The sequence below is a fragment of the Protopterus annectens genome, chromosome 1.part0, assembly GCF_019279795.1.
Source record: "Protopterus annectens isolate FY-2018-M chromosome 1.part0, PAN1.0, whole genome shotgun sequence".
NCBI lineage: Eukaryota > Metazoa > Chordata > Ceratodontiformes > Protopteridae > Protopterus > Protopterus annectens.
In genome coordinates this window covers 1805634872-1805649849 of record NC_056725.1, presented here as the reverse complement: position 1 = coordinate 1805649849, position 14978 = coordinate 1805634872, and the positions used below count along the sequence as shown (strand labels likewise).

At 34.7% G+C, this 14978-nt stretch overlaps 1 non-coding gene across 1 annotated transcript; it reads left to right on the top strand.

Annotated features, from left to right (window-relative positions):
* The first annotated feature begins 7628 nt into the window (after positions 1–7628).
* TRNAL-UAA lies at positions 7629–7711 on the top strand. Its single transcript has one exon. It is a non-coding gene; the product is annotated as a tRNA-Leu (tRNA).
* Positions 7712–14978: the final 7267 nt, after the last annotated feature.

The window sequence follows — 14978 nt, the reverse complement described above, 5'->3', positions numbered from 1 at the left end:
AACTAATTAATTAATATCTAAAGCATTAAATACTATATCTCTATTATACTTAGAAAACAATTATATCAAACGTTTTCTTGAACATTCAGTATTAAGTCCACAAGGACTTAAAGTATTGTATTTTAAAATATAAATACTTTCTTTATATAACAAATGATGTTTATTCATAAACTCAGAGTTGCCAACACCCCAATTAACTTGTTCTTGGATGCTGGCTTGCAGAGAGTCTGGATTGCTATTATGAAATGACTTAAAATGCATGGCAACAGGACTAGCAACTTTTTCCATTTTTATGTCTCTAATGTGCTCCTGCAGTCTCAGTTTAAAACTTCTCTTAGTTTCACCTATATAAAAGAGACTGCAGGAGCATCTGAGAACATAAATAACATTAGAAGTTACACAAGTAAAATGTCCTTTAGGACTAAAGGGAACACCATTGATATAACTAAAAAAATTAACAACATATTTGCATGCTGAGCATCTAGTCCAACCACTAGTGCCCAGTATACCTTAAGTGCTGCATAACTTATCCACTGGCTTAACAAATTTACTGTGTACAATAATGTCCTTAATGTTCCTAACTCTTGCGTATGAAAATATAGGACATCTGCATAATGTATCACAAAATACTTTAAATTTAAATAAAAATGACCAAAAATGCTTGATTATCTTAACTTGTTCATGAGAAAAAACATTGTGAGAAATACCTATATACATTTGCCTAACTTCTAACTTGTCTAATCTAGTATTACTGATAGTATGTCTTCTGCAGTGTTTCCTAACAGATATACTGCCTGCTGATAAATTACCTTGCATCAATTAATTATTTTTAGTTTAACCAGTGCCTTCTGGATATCTTTCATAAAATAACCCCTTCTTAAAAACAAATTTATAGAAGTACACATTTCCTTGTGTAATTCCTTTTTGTCAGTACATAGTCTGTAGACTTTCAGTAACTCTCCATAGGGTAAAAAAATCCAGCAGATGAGATGGATGGAAACTGGTTCTATGTAAGAAATTATTACTGTTATCAAACTTTCAATGAATTTTAGTTTTAATTCCCCCCCCCCACTACACCTGTTAAATCAATATCCAGAAAACTTATAGTTTGGTCCTGTTGAAGTCCATCAATTTTATCTGGAACCTATTTACATCCAAATCTTTAACAAAGGCAGACAAATTAGTCATCCCACCCTTGCTCAAAAATACTAGGCCATCTATAAATCTATAATAGGAAACACAAGTTGTAAAAAAATGTTGTCTGTATAAATATTCCACCTCATAAAGGCCCATAAAAAGATTAGCATAGGCAGGTGCAAATGATGCACCCATGGCAGTGCCTATTTTCTGAACATAAATATCTTCACAAAAACAAAAATAATTAATAGTAAGACAAAATTCTATCAATTCTAATACAGAATTACTTAATGGACTGTCCCCTAAGAAAAACGTAATCACTTCTAAACTGTGTTGATGCTGTATAGAAGTGTAGACTTTTAACATCAACAGATAACAATACATGTCTTCAGTCCACTCAATAACTTTAATTTTTGTCTAAAAAAATCAAAAGAATCTTATAAATGATTGTAACTTCATTACATAGGGTAATAAATAACTATGCAGAAATACACCTATGTTTCATAAAAAATAATGAGTAGCAGAGATAATGGGTCTTCCTGGGGGGTGTTGCATGCTTTTATGAAGCTTGGGTAAACAATAAAGATATGCTATAGAATTATTTTCATTATATAGCTTTTTATCTATATTGTGTTTAGAAAAATACCCAAGTCTGTAACCTTTAAAAAGTAAATGCTGAAAATCTTTTTGTGCATTTTGATAATCACTCACTGTCACCTTAACATATACTTCAGTATTACTAAGATGTTCCATGCACATTTCCATATACTGATTAGCATGCATTACTACCAAATGATTCCCCTTGTCTGAGGGTTTAAAAAACAATTTGTGTTCTTCCCCCATATTTTTAAGAATTTTCCATTCATCTTTTGACAAATTATAAGAAAAATAATTTTCTGTTTGCATAAATTCTTTACATCTATGTTCTAAAGAAAAGTTGACCATAGCTGAAAATTGTTGCACACACTCATGCAGAATAGGTGGGACAAAATCACTGGAACATTTTTACAGATGTAGTGTCAAGATAGCAGTAACCATTTAACTCATCGATATCAGAAGAACACGAATAAAAACTGTCATCTGTATCTGAAATATCATCAGCAGAAATTAAAATGTCATTAATGCCAGCATCTGAATTATTTCTAGAGAAATAGTTAAGCAAATGTAACTTTCTACACATTCTATTTACTTCAAGTTTAATCATATAGGGTCTAGGCATCACAGTATGTACAAATTTAAGACCCTTGTTTAAAATATACATTTTTATTTCACTTAATTCCACTTGTGATAAATTTATAACAATGTTATTCTCACCATTTACACCAGAATCACAACACACAAATTCAATTCCATCTAGTCCTTTTGTTATGCTGTTGATAAGCTCCTCTATTACTAAAAGTTTGTTGTTGGTGGTGAAAACCATCCCCAGTGTTTCTTTCTGAATCTGCTGTTCTCTTGCCATTCCGAAAATTATTATTCAAATATTGGGGCTTTTGAGCTTGTGGCAAAGGTGGATATTGCTGGTCATCCATATTCCAGTCTGTAGAGCCTCTAGAAGTATCCAAAAACACTTGATATGAACTGCCTGCACCATTATAACCCCTTTTGGCACTATTAACAAGCTGTTGATGTGATTTGGTCTTATTTACTTTCCAAATGAAAGCCTTGTGGTTATTATAGTTCCTTGAATATCTTTGTAGTTTTGTTTTTCCTTTTTCATGAGATCCTGTTCAAGATCAGTCAGTTTGTCATTAATGTTCTAGTTAACTCTCTTTCAGTTAGGGGGCTAGCATGGGTATACACGGGGGGGGGGGTCTGAAAGGGAGGTCACACATACATACATATTATTGACCTGTACAAAAACATATAAGAAACTTTTACAATTATATATGTCCCTATATATTTCCATTACCTCAGAAAGTCAACATTCTGCTTAAACATATCTGTTAGATGATTTCTGTTGATTCATGGAATATAAAGGGCTTACAAAATAAAAAGAAAAGAAAAATCTATTAATGAATTTCATTCTTAAATCTAAAGCAGAGATTACTTTCATTCAAGAAACACATATGTTAAAAGAACAATGGGAGAAAGATACTAAAAAAAATGGGTGAAACATATTGTTGCTGGTGACAGTACAGCTTTTAGGGGAGTTGCTGCAATAGTTAAAACTCATTTGATGGCATCATAATGAAAAGTAGCTACAACCCAAATGGTAGATGATGTTATTTTACTTGCGAATTGTTTGTGTTTAAAAAACCTTTCTTAGTCCTAAATGTATATGCTCCATGTTTGCATCAATTATCCTACCTATATGAAATATATAGAATTCTGGAGAACTTTCCTAACTATTTATGCATCATAGGAGGAGATTGGAATATGATAATTAATCCAGAACTGAATAGAATGAATAAAGATAACAAGCAACATGTTCAACTTACTACATTAATAACGGAAATAATGGAAGGTTTTAAGCTAGCTGATCCTTTTGAAGACTTTAGAAATAATCCATCTACAGGTGATTTCACTTATTTTTCATCATACTACAAGTCTTGGTCTAGAATAGACATATTTTTATTATCTAAAACTTTACTAAATAATCCAGTTACATACAACAGTGAACCCAGAACCATATCAGATCATGCAAAAATAAACATCACAATACAGATGGTTAGCTCAACGCAAAAAACTCAAACACTAGTGAACTGGATGTTAAATACTAACTTACTAAAAGATAAAGAAGTCTCACAGGGAATCATTGATTTTTACTCAAGCTAAAAATAATGTAGAGATAACAGATATACCATATGACATTCAATGACAAGCAACAAAAGCTATTATTAGGGGAATACTAATCCAAAAAGCTGTTCTCTATAAAAAAATTAAGCAAGGAAAATGTCAAAACATTAGAATCAATATTAAAAAGTATAGAGTCAGAATTACAAATTAAGCATTCACCAGAACTTGAAAGTCAAATGGTTACAATACAAGGACAAATACATGAAATTCAGTCACAACAGTACTCTATCAGTGAAATTAAACTTCTTCACAAATATGCTGAATGAGCTCAATCTCCCTCAAAAGCGTTGGCAAGAATCATCAACATAAAAAATTCCCCTACCAAAATAAAGCAATTAAATTATAATAACAAAACTCTAGATATGGAGGAAGAGATTATAATGGCTTTTGAAGAGATCTATCAAAAACTATATGGCCCACATGACCAGTTTAATGATTTATTATTCCATCAATTTACTGAAGAATTGCAATTTTCAGTACTGAATAAAGCACAAATAAATAATCTTAAAGCCCCTATAAATGTAGAGCAAATCATTGCTGTTGTAAATAAATTGAAACCAGGTAAATCACCAGGGCCAGATGGGTACATGGCAGAGTTCTACAAGACTTTCAACCAGCCCCATCACTATTGAAAGTATATGAATACGCAATAAAGTATGGCATCAAAGACCTGTATATCAACAACTCAAAAACTATATCTATACCAAAAACCAAATCTAATGCATCAAATCCAAACAATTACAGGCCGATAGCATTCTCAATATCAAAATTCTATCTACAGTCTTAGCTAGCAGAATCAAAAAAATTTTACCTCTTATCGTATCTCCTGAACAACTAGGTTTTATGAACAATAGACAGGTATACAACAATACACTCACCATTTATTCAATCATTAGTTTAAAATCGAACAATAAATGCCCTAGCTATGCTTTATCTGTTGATGCATCTAAAGCTTTTGACAGAGTTAACTTTGATTTTTTACTAAAGATACTCAAGAAATTTAGCATTCCTGAAGAATATACAAACATGGTAAGGACTTTATACAACAATGCTATGACAACACCATTTGTAAACAAAAAAGCAATCAAAACCTATTCAAATTACTAATGGCACAAGGCAAGGATGCCCATTATCACCATACTTGTTCAATATATATATATTGAACATCTTCTCAAAATATCACAAAGAACTTACCATCACATTATCAATATCTCAAAAATCCCAATAAAGTTTACAGCTTTTGCTGATGATCTCAATATTTACTTTGAATTTCCTAGTTTAGATTTAAACAAGATCTTGAATTCTATTGAAACACTTTGTAAGGTTTCTAATTATGCCATTAACCCAAACAAATTAATCATATTCCCTGTGAATACTCTAGGACATAAGGAATTCTATTTCCCTGAGACTGAAAAAAAAAGTTAAGTATAATCTCAAATATCTGGGTATCATGTTCATTCACTCCTAATCAGATATGACTAAAAATAATTTGTTCAAAACTTGGGCTAATATCGCAGAAGACACTAAAAGATGGTTAAATCTTAACTTATCTCCACTATCTAAGGAGACTATAGTTAAAAGGAATATTCTACCAAGATTATTGCTTCACTTTAATGCAATTAATCAAAATATACCAAATAATTTATTTTCCAAACTTGAAACATTACTAGGGAAATTTATTTAGCATCTAAAAAATGCAAGAATAAAATATTCCAGATTAACATTACCCAAACAGAAAGGAGGTTTAGGACTACCGGATTTTCAAACGTATTATGACATTATAAATGCTAGTCGAATTGTCGAATTATACAAAAAGCAAATTTTGAACTATCTAACAAAACATGGTATCCACTATGGATTAAAATATATTACAATCATTTAGTCTCATCAAATGTAAACCCTAAAATAATACCCTTTCTAAATTCTAAGACATTAAGGTATTTTAAAATTCACCCCATAATCATAAAAAATATATTATTATTTCAAAAGCTGGTGTCTTCCCTAAATCTTAAGAATGCTTTGTTACTAGCTCAACCAATACACCTAAATCCTAATATTAAATTAAATAACTCTATGATAAACTTGAATCAATACCCACTAATTAAAAACACCACTGTATGGAACTTCTACCAAGTCAAAAGTCTTTCAATTAACAATATTAGGCAAAGATTGAAAGTAAATTAAAGTTATAACACCATAATCAACCAATTACTATATCTGATTAACACAATTACTACTAATGTTAAAATAGACAACTAAGGTATGCAGCTTTATAAACACATTATCAACCTGTTGTTTTTAAGAACTAAAATGTTATCAAACACTTACAGACTAATAACAAGTATCAGATACCAAGATGCACTTCTATATTCAAAATTTTGGGAAGGGAAATATAACATGATTATTGATGAAAAAAAACCTGCTGCAATTGAACTCACTTTGAAATTAATACCTCTCAAAAAACTAATTTATACCTAAATTATGATTAATAATAATGCCTATGATACACCACTCTTTCTAAGTAAAATTAATCCTTCTCACTCTCCTTACTGCCCAACATACCCAAACAGTGTAGCTGACACCCTTCATATATTTTGGAGCTGTAAGAATGTTTGCAAATTATGGTGTTCGTTAAGAACCAAGTTAGAAAAAAAGGGATACACTAACTCCACCCTGTCATGGGAAATTGCAATTTTACATGTATTCCCTACCAACTATTCATACGAAAACAAACACATCATAGTAAATTTATGTGCAATGATGAAATCATACATAGCTCAGCACTGGTTAGATAGAACTAAAATTACATCGGAAGAATTTAAAGGAATGGCTATAAAATACATATTAGCCAGCAAACTAATTACAAGAAGCCAAAAAAAACTATTCTGTTATTAGACATATTGGAAAATGCTTATCAAATCTTAAGCTAAAATTGGTTTATGAACAAGGGACTACAATACCATTATCACTCTAAGTAGATTAGGAAAATTAAAGAAAATCAATACTGCAAAACTTGTACCCACCTTAAAACTGGACAGGTCTGGGAAGTACACATAAAATATAAATTATGAGGTGACATCAACTGTATATAATGTATAGAGTTAGTACAAGATACAATTTAAATCAGGTAGGCTAGAATGTCTTGATGCAACTTTTTTATGTCAGATTCTATTATGATTAATATCTCAAAGTAGTTTTTGTCTTACAACTTAAATGTGAATAATGTGAATGTTAATCAGTTCTGCATAATAACTGAACACTGATGGTATATGTTCTGTATATCTTATTATGCTTGTTCTGAACTGACAGTCTATGTATCTTGTCTTTATAGATTTCTGTTTTATTTTCTTTGTGTATTAAAAAAAGAGGAAAATGCAACAAAAATATATTTGAAAAAACAAATCTTAGGTCTTGAAGCTCGGTTTCTGTTCTGACTTGAAAGGTAAGTTAGGAATGTGAATGCAATATAGTATTAAAAAAAAGAGCAGGAAATGTAAGTGATACCGAGAAAAATAAAAGCATAGACAAAAGGAAAGGCATGAAAAGTAGATGTTGCAAGACATCAGGACAACTGAAAATTATTTCAGAGACTTTTAGAAAACTCCAGAGGTAATGTATAAAAGTAGTGGTACTGCACAAACTGAAATACACTGATCTTTCTAGGAAAAGGAATGCCTGTTGTGCTGGGTCACACCAGGATGGCCAAGTGGTTAAGGCATTGGACTTAAGATCGAATGAATGTATGTCTGTGTGGGTTCAAACCCCACTCCTGGTAGAGTTTTACAGGAATAATGGTTAAGCAATAGGAACTTGAGTGTATTTCAGCTATACCCTGTCCTTGTTACAACCTTGAATTAATTATTTCAATAAACTTGAAGAAGAGTAGAGAGGTTTTGCTACACCTCATCAGGATGTCCTTTCCCACAAGACATGATAATGTTAAATAGTATGAGGAGAGATTTTGCTTTTTTTCTCTAAATAGTTCCTGCATTATACCATCATTTCACCTTCTTCCTATAAAAACAAGCGTGCTTAATATTTCATTGATTTTTAATAATGTGCAAGAAATATTTAGCTATTTCAATCAAAATAAAATTGACCAGCACATGATACAGTTTGGTAGTATTTCACAGGAGCTCATAAACTTCCTCAAGGCAAAAGCATGCATTTCATAGGTGACATTTTACAGAGAAAGAGAGAGAGAGGGCACAAGAAATATTATCTCGGGACCGAATATTATCTCGGGACCGGAATGTGCCAGCGAGAAAGATCCTTGATTGCCACTTTACATAGTCATGGATTCCACTGGTGCAGTCCCATTTCAGGAACTTATATTTGAGTGTCTGTCATATCCCATATTTAAAGTCTTGAGGGAAATTAGCAAAGGTTAGGTTTTCTGTTAAGATAAATAATCTGAGCAGCAGCGCGGTGAAATGCTAAAATCTCTGGATAGTTAAGTCTATAAGGCTCCATATTAGCAGAAGTTAGCTAGTAAAAATCCACCCAATCCAGAAGCTAGCAAATCAAAAAGAGGCACAGCAGTCCTTCAGTGGAACCCAAGCTCAAGCAGCTGTTATGTAGAATACTGTACTCTTACTAGAGGTTGGAAACCTGCAGACTGAGTCCTAGGAAGCCTTTGAAGTCCTTGTAGTGCATTGAATAAGTAAGAACCCAGATAGAAGAGGGCTTGTTGTCTTCTCTTTCTTCTCTGTAGCCTGTCTTGGGTATTCCATGAAAGCACTGCTCTACACCTTAAGGGATACCTGATTTCAAATCTGCGAACTAGGATTATTTTTCAGATTCTTTGCTACCATCATTCAAGTCTGGGTCATACTCTGAATTTTCCCATCTGCCACTGTCTGTCCAAATATTATTGCTGTAGCAATTTTGTATAGAGATTCAGAACTGAGCACTATATAATGAGAGTACATCAGTCCAAACATTTTGAGCACGGCCTCAAAGTACAGTATGAGACAGTTACAATGATAAAATTCTACGTCAGATGAGAACAACTTTAAAACAAGATTGTTGGCTATAAAGGGAAAGCTTAAAAGAAGGTCAAGAGAAGAGACAAGAGTGGAAGCAAAAAGGCAAAAACAGAGGAGAGGGAATAGCTAGGATGTGAAGAATAAAAAGTGTCTGCAGAGCTATGAAGTTATAGCAGCAAATTATGGATGAATAAGTAAAATGCTGCAAGGGTATGCACAACTTTAGGCCACAGTCAGCCAGGAAGTAGTAAATAAAAAGTCTGCTTGTTCTGCAGCAGCTCATGTGGTACACAAGCAGCAAAACAAGGTAGGTAGTGTTCCTACAGGGTTGAAAGGAGAGGCAAAAACTGAGCTGGGATGCAGTAAATATATAGTACAAGAAGATAAGAGAAAGCTAAACATTAGAAATCTTAGGTCTTGAAACTCGGTTTCTGGTCTGATTTGAAAGGTAAGTTAGGAATGTCAATGCAATATAGTATGAAAAAAAGAGCAGGAGGAAAGCCATGAAAAGTAGATGTTGCAAGACATCAGGACAACTGTAAACTATTTCAGAGACTTTTAGCAAACTCCAAAGGTAATGCATAAAAGTAGTAATACTGCACAAACTGAAATACACTGATCTTTCTAGGAAAAGGAATGCCTATGGTGGTGGGTCACACCAGGATAGCAGAGTGGTTAAGGCGGTGTACTTAATATCCAATGGATGTATATCCATGAGGTTCAAAACCCACACCTAGTTGCATTTTACAGGAAGAATTGTTAAGCAGCAGGAACTTGAATGTATTTCAGCTATACCCTGTCCTTGCTACAACCTTGAATTAATGATTTCAGCAAACTTGTAAAAGAGTAGGGAGGTTTTGCTACACCTCATCAAGATGTCCTTTCAAACAAGACATAATAATGTTAAATAGTCTGAGGAGAGACTCTGCTTTTTTCTCTAAATAGTTCTTGCATTATACCATCATTTCACCTTCTTCATGTAAAACAAGTGTGCTTAATGTTTCATTAATTTTTAATAATGCGCAAGAAATACTTAGCTATTTCAATCAAAATAAAATTGCCCAGCACATGATACAGTTTGGTAGTATTTCATAGGAGCTCATAAACTTCAAGGCAAAAGCATGCATTTCATAGGTGACAGTTTACAGAGAGGGGGGGGGGCACAAGAAACATGATCTCAGGACAGGAATGTGCCAGCGAGAAAGATTCTTGATTGCCACTTTACTTACTCATGGATTCCACTGGTGCAGTCTAATTTCAGGAATTTATATTTGAGTATCTTTTATATCTCATATGTAAAGTCTCGAAGAAATTTAGCAAAGGTTGCTGAATAATTTGCAATTACAAAAAGTTATGTTTCGTGTTAAGATAAATAATCTGAGCAGCAGCGCGGAGAACTGTGAAAATCTCTGGATAGTTAAAGTCTGTAAGGCTCCACGTTAGCAGAAGTCAGCCAGTAAAATTGCAGCCAATCCAGAAGTTGGCAAATCAGAAAGAGGCATGCCAGTCCTTCAGTGGAACCCAATCTCAGGCAGCTGTCATGTAGATGCTTCTACTCTCACTAGAGTTTGGAACCCTGTTGAAGTCCTTGTAGTGCTTTGAATCAGTAAGAACCCAGATGGAAGTGGGCTTGTGGTCTTTTCTTTCTTCTCTGTAGCCTGTCTTGGGTACTTCATGAAACCACTACTATAAACCTTAAGGGCAGGGTCATAGCAGCAAAGGATGTGGCTCCCTCCGAACACACGTCCAGGGCCGTTTACACTATCCCTCTGAAACTAACATTTTATTGGCCACACTGTCCACACATATCATCAAATGCCTTAAGACCAAGTGAAAAATAATCCTAAACTACTAGAGCTTAGTGCTTACTCAAGATCAAGCTAAAAATAATCCTAAACTACTAGAGCTTAGTGCTTACTATATTGTAACTATAATAATAATCCAGTTCTTCAGTTGCATAAATATGCATGTCAAAAGACTGCTTTCACCCAGTGAACTCACGTATGCTGTATTCATCATTAATGAAAGACATGAAATGTAATTCTAAAAGTTCTTGGCCTCTTGAAGGTTACTGGCAACAAGCTGAATCAGGTAATTTTGGTTCTGTGGACTGAGGTACTGAACATGTGTCTCTGCCTTCTTAAGCCTGTGTAAAAGTTCACTGAGGACAGTATCATACTTTGCAAGCAATTCAAACAGTCCCAAAAAGTTGACATTTGAATGATCACCAAGCTTTTTTCATTACTTCCTCAAAATGCCAAGTTTATTTTGGATCAGAAAATAATGACATCAATCATACATTTGACAACATCTCTCCAAAAATCTCTTTCTTTCATAAAAGCCTGCAATTCGACTTGGTCAATAGCTGTACGGTTTACTATGCCTGACGAAAGGTCAAACTATTTCACCATCCAGTCTTGATGACCATTGCCTGTTTCATGCTGCTGAAGTATTTTTGACAGTGCTTTCCAAGCAGATGTTCCACTGTGTAGCTGCATGCTGCCAGTGCCAAATAATTTACAACAGAAATGAAAAATGGCATATTTCTGGACTGAGTACAATACCCATGAACATCTTATTGTCTCACCGTTTGCCATGGTTCAGTAGAAATGAGTACTTGTGAACCTCCTTCTTGCCTCGTTAAATGGAAATCCATAACTTTCATTCAACAATGTCACACACTTGTCTGTCTGATATTATAGATGGCCAGTCTCTGGGATCATCAGTCAGTGGTTCAAATTTAGATAATTCTTTCCTGGCAGCAGGTGGAATATCTGTCTCAGTTTGTTTGGCAGTAGAACAACTGGCTTCACCTTCAACCTCACTTGAAGCACTTCTGGATACGACTCATCACTGCTAGCGCTGTCCATTTCATGTACCTGTACCTGTACATTGGATTGCAGCATGAAATATGTTGACAACTTTGGAATTTTCAAGTTGCCTCTCAGCATCTTTTGCTGCCTTTTGTTTACTATCTCTGCTCATTTATGTTCTGTTAAACAACATCACAAAGCATGCCTTTTCATTGGAAATGCTAAAAAATTAAACAATAAGATACAGTGGATATAAAAAGTTTACACACCCCTGTTAAAATGCCAGGTTTTTGTGATATATAAAATGAGGTCACAATAAATATTTTCAAAACTTTTCCCACCTTTAATGTGACCTATAACTGTACAGTTCAATTTAAGAACAAACAAATCTGTTAGGGGAAAAAATATAAAATGTACAATACACTGGTTGCATAAGTGTGCACACCCTTAAACTAATACTTTGTTGTGTGTGCACACCCTTAAACTAATAATTTGTTGAAGCACTTTTTGATTTAATTACAGCATTCAGTCTTCTTGGGTACACACCTGTCATCAATTAAACAGACTCTGATTAACCCCAAATAAAGTTCAGCTGTCCAAGTAGGATTTTCAAGACATTTACTCAGTTGCCTGCTACAGCAAAAGCCATGGTTCACAGAGTGCTTACAAAGCATTAAGGAGAGCTCATTGATAAAAGGTATCAGTCAAGATAAGGTTACAAAAAATGTCCACAGCATTGAATATACCATGGAACACAGTGAAAACAGTCATCAAAAAGTGGAGAAAATATGGGACAACAGTGATGTTGCAAAGAACTGGAAGTCTCTCCACAATTGATGAAAAGACAAGACAAAAACTGGTCAGGGAGGCTGCCAAGAGACCTACAGCAACACTGAAGGAGCTGCAGGAAGTTCTGGCAATTACTGGTTGTGTACTTTGTGATAACAATCTCCCATATTCTCCATATGTCTGGACTATTGGGTAGGGTTGCAAGACGGAAGCCTTTTCATACACAGAAAAACATCCAGGCCTAGCTAAAATTTGCAAAACAATACATCAAGTCTCCCAAAAGCATGTGGGTAAATGTGTTATGGTTGGATGAGACCAAGGTTTAACTTTCTGGCCACAATTCCAAAAGGTACATTTGGCGCAAAAACAACACTTTGCATCACCAAAAGAACACCATCCCCACAGTGAAGCATGGTGGTAACAGTATCATGCTTTGGGGTTACTTTTCTTCAGCTGGAACTGGAGCCCTTTAGTCAAGGTGGAGGGAATTATGAACAGTTCCAAATACCAGTCACTTTTGGCCCAAAACCTTCAGGCATCTGCTAGAAAGCTGAAGGTGAAGAGAAATTTCACCTTTCAACATGACAATGACCCCAAGCATACATCCAAATCAACAAAAGAATGGCTTTTCCAGAAGAAAATTAAAGTTTTGGAATGGCCCAGCCAGAGCCCAGACCTAAACCCAATAGAAAATCTGTTGGGTGACCTGAAGAGGGCTGTGCACAAGAGTTAGCCCTTGCAATCTGACAAATATGAAGCACTTTTGCAAGGAAGAGTGGGAAAATATTGTCAAGTCAAGATGTGCCATACTGACAGACTCCTACCCAAGAAAACTGAATGTTGTAATTAAATCAAAAGGTGCTTCGCCGAAGTATTAGTTTAAGGGTGTGCATACTTACGCAACCAGTGTATTGCATGTTTTTATTTTTTATATTTTTTCTCCTAACAGATCTGTTTGTTTTTTGATTGAATTGTACAGGTGATAGGTCACATTAAAGGTGGGAAAAGTTTTGAAATGATTTATTGTGGTCTCATTTTTTTTATATCACAAAAATCTGGAATTTTAACAAGGGTGTGTAAACTTTTTATATCCACTGTATATGTTCTGAAGGATTTGAAGTCTGAAACTCAAATGTATGCAATATTGAGTGACATCAGTCCTGAGATCATCCCAGTGATATAGCAGAAAACCACAAGTTTGATAAGGAACACATATGGACATTCTGTGAAAATCTGGACAGTTGAGAGGTATGAATGTTAAGTATATGGTCCAAGTACAGTAAAAGACAGTGTATTTACAGTGCAGAGTATTGTGAAATCCTATTCCTGACATTCTGTACTGAAGTTATGTAAATGATCTGTAATGGTACATGGACTGCCATGTAAAATAAACACTCAGGGGAGGTGTGTGTATTGAACAGGGACACACAGATGAATTGTAGGATTGAACACAGGGAAAGAGGACAGGTGAAACAACCTAATGTACAGCAGATGAGTGCATGTCAATGGAAGATGGTTGTAGCAACACCAACCACATAGCAGTATGGTACAGTAGGAACTACACAGTGAAAATGTGTATTATGTGACTGTCACATAAGGTAACATAACATTGCGAAGGATGTTTGTGCAAGATAATCATCTTTACATGAACAATGCAAGGACATCTATCAGGGAATTTGACATACAATTGGGGCAGGGTGCATATTGCGAAGCTGTATAAACTGATTGGCCTGAATACAAGTGTAATCTCAGCAGAGGTCTCCAGCAAGTGAGACACAGGTAAAGGCTCATGGACAATATTAAAAGAAGAAACCACAATCAAGGACAGTATCAGAATAATACCACCAGTAATCCCATGCCTCTGACATAATGTATGTGATTTAGAGTAATCAGAGATGATTCTGCACAAACACACTTCTACAACTATTATGATACATCCTGACTCTATGAGGGTAATCACACACACCGTCCTGGCACTGTAACATCTGCTGGAGGTGTTAAGAGGAAAACTGGTATATGTAACATTATGAGCAATACAGGCTAGTTGACTGGTGTGTGTGACCCCTCCCCTACAGACACACACACACACATATATATATGTCACAAATGTTATCCATGCCATTAAATGTTGTCAAACATCTATTTATGTATAGTGTGCATCGGCAGAACAGGTACCACACATGCATCTGGTATAACAATTTGATGGGGGTTCTGCACCATCAGAGTAATGTTTATGCATACAAAAGGATACCTAGATATGGACAATAAGCTCTGTGACAGCTAACTATGACAAAGATGGTACACTTTAGTTACACATCAGCAGAAGATGTGTAGGGAGGTACGTGAAAAAGGTGTGTTGTACTCAGTTATTGGTGTAATGAAGGCTGGGAACTATGAATGTATTATGGCCTCTTATGTGGATGTCCTTCACATACTCAGTACTTGTGTTACA